Source organism: Schistocerca americana, chromosome 4 (genome assembly GCF_021461395.2).
Source record: "Schistocerca americana isolate TAMUIC-IGC-003095 chromosome 4, iqSchAmer2.1, whole genome shotgun sequence".
NCBI classification, from domain to species: domain Eukaryota; kingdom Metazoa; phylum Arthropoda; class Insecta; order Orthoptera; family Acrididae; genus Schistocerca; species Schistocerca americana.
The window spans coordinates 255,399,908-255,403,303 of NC_060122.1; positions in this window are offsets into that span (position 1 = coordinate 255,399,908).

A 3,396-nucleotide genomic window follows, 5' to 3' on the forward strand; every position below is an offset into this window, starting at 1 on the left:
TACTTAAATGTTATTGAAGCTATAACATTTAAACGTATTAAACACATTTCACTTTCAGAAAATTGTCTTTTTTCAGAAAATGTATTATTTGTGTGTTTGTCAACATTAAACATTGGGCAGTTCCGTTATCTTGGTATCAGAATTTTGTTTCCATTTTCATGCCTGAAAAATTCTTGATGGGCTACTGTAATGGAACTGATCAGTGGCCCATTTTCTTTATATTTTGTACTTGACAATCCACACAATCGGAGTACTCCACACATGCAAATACTTGGAGTACTCGATGTACCCTGACCACCAGGACACTCAGGACACAGACAGGTTTTCCAAGACAATAAGAATATTTGCTTCTTATTTTTGAGTAAAAAATAGTGAAGTATTACCTTATCTGTATTCAATTACAAAAATACAAAGACAGAAAATACCATGAATTTATGGTAACTGTATTTTTCTAAATCATGGAAAGGCATATACAATAATAAGTTGTTGTTGTCATTATTATTACAATAATTCCTTTTTTAAACTTTAAGAACATTTGTAGCATAAACTATTAATCACTTATAAATCTCTGTGATTGTAAGAAATCAATCTTTGAAAATAATTATCTTTGTAGTACCAAATTTGTATCTTTGCTGTGCATTTGATTTATGTACTGTCTGGCTTGTAAGTTGCTGTATATTGGCAGTAAGTGGCTGTAATGAACAGTGTGTGATATGTCATTTTGTAAAGGTCAGTCATGTATGAATATTAAGACTTCACAGTATAGAAAGTGTGGAAATTAAATATGTATGTGGAAGGTAATGTGCCTGCAACTAATTAGTTTGAAGTACCTATTTTTAAACCAAAACCTGACCTCTTGTAAACAGAAGACTACCACTAGAGACAAAGTCATTGAAATATAATTGTTGGAGAAAATAAGTTATGTAATAAACATTTCTAAATTGATGTTTCTGACAATCCTCAATTTTAAATACAAGCTGTACAAGAAATCTAAAATCAGTAGAAGTGACTTACATATACTGAGAAGTGAGTGATTACATTTTCAGAAAAGTTTCATGATTTATTCGAGAGAAAGTGCTTAACAAACTGAGCAAGTCAATAATACATTGGTCCACCTCCGGCCCCTATGCAAGCTGTTATTCAGCTTGGCTTTGACTGATAAAGTTTTTTGATGTCCTCCTGAGGGACATTGTTTCAAATTCTACCCAACTGGAGCATTAGACCACCAATATCCTGAAATTATTGGAGGGCCCTGTCCATAATGCCCCAAATGTTCTCAGTTGGGGAGAGACCTGGTGACCTTGCTGACCAAGACAGGGTTTGGCAAGCACAATGACAAGCAGTAGAAACTCTCAGCCTGTGCTGAAATGTAAGTCCAGCATGGCTTTCCATGGAAGGCAACGTAACAGCACACAGAGTACCATCGATGTACAGCTGTGCTGTAAGGGTGCTGCGGATGACAATGAAATGGGTCCCACTCCAACTATGAAAAGAAATGGCACCCTAAATCATCCCATTGCGGTCCAGGGTATCTCTAGACATGTCTTCATCCTGGAATCTCATTGACTGAAGTAGAATTGTCTTCAGTGATGAGCCCCTTTTTGAACTGAGCCCTGATGACCTGTGGAGACATGGCTGGAGGCACCCAGCACAGCAGTGCAATACCAACCTGACTGTCACCTACCATATGGCCTATGACCAGGAATAATTGTCTCGAGCGCCATTTCTTTTCATAGCAGAATCCCTTTGGTTGTCATTCATGGCTCCCTTACAGCACAGCAGTATGTTGATGATATTGGGGTTGGGTTGTTTTGGGAAGGAGACCAGACAGCGAGGTCATCGGTCTCATCAGATTAGGGAAGGATGGGGAAGGAAGTTGGCCATGCCCTTTCAAAGGAACCATCCCGGCATTTGCCTGGAACGATTTAGGGAAATCACGGAAAACCTAAATCAGGACGGTCGGACGCGGGATTGAACCGTTGTCTTCCCGAATGCGAGTCCAGTGTCTAACCACTGCGCCACCTTGCTCGGTTGTTGATGATATTCTATGCCCCATTTTGTTGCCCTTTATGGCAAGCCATCCTGGACTTACATTTCAACAATGTAATGCCTGCCCACTGAAGCAAAGCAAGCACTGTATCGTGTGTGAGATACAGAGATGAGTGAGTGTGCCAAGACTTACCCCAGTTCACTGCTAGTAGCACCATGTCACCTTAACATGTCTGTGTGAAGTACGCAAGTGTTGCACAACAATTAAGTATGAAATCAAAAATCAAAATTTATATTTAAAACTTTGTTAAAATATAGTTTAGTATAATGATGTTCCAAATATCAAGTTTTATGTACCTAGACTTAATAGTTTACATAAAAATGCAGTTTTCTGAAAAAAATAAGTGGCTCTAAATAAAAAAGCTAGAAAGTCAGAATTTGGTCAGAATGTGCCTTTAGAACTCATAAATAAGTGGTGCAAGTTTCAAAAACATATAACAAAAATTAACACCGGAATCCATGTTTTTAGGGAAAATCAAACGCAATAAATACTGGACTTAGAAGTGTAAAATTTTTGCTTATGCTTCAGTTCACCCTAAAAATCATAACTGAGAAATTGTGTTAAGCTACCTCTTATAGTTTTTGAGTAATTAAGTAAAAACTAATTTTGTAAATACCCAATTGTGTAGATTAAGTACCTGTAATTTTAATGATAGAGAATTTTGACAAGACAGATGATAAAACATACCAATTAATAGAGCAATACTAAATTGTAGAGTTGTAGTATTAATAAAAGCCGATATAAGTTCTAGTAAAGGTACAGTTCAGAGGTAATGATCTATCGTTAGTTCTAGTATAAAAATTCTAGAAGGCAAAGTTTTCATTCAAGTGAGCTGAAACTTTTCCTGTGCTTTCAAATAACTTATCTAAATACGTGTAAAAATTAAGAAGTTTCTGAATTAATTTATAACTATGTTATTAAAGATTATATGCCCGAGAAAGCAGTCATTCTGAGGCTGCTGTAGTATGTAGAAGGCAGATAACAACAGATGTTCCCTCAGCCGTCCGCTCCAGCACCTATATAAATACAGCCCAAGAGGCAGTAGGAAGGTTCACTTCGCACACAGCCACTGTAAGACCCACATCTGTTAAACATTGGATCGTGCTCTGCTTCAGAGCCAGACTGTGACAAATTGTATATTTGCGGTAAAAATGGATAGTTAATTCGCCAGGACTGCACACCATCCTGGATCACTTAGAATTTGCCAAGGTAACTGTTAGTGTGCCATCCATGAGAATTATAAATCCGCGTGGCAAGTGGCAATTCTTATTTCTCCTTTTGTGGCGAACATTAATTTTGAACATTTATTGCAAACATTCAGTTGAGTATTACTACTCAGGACAAAA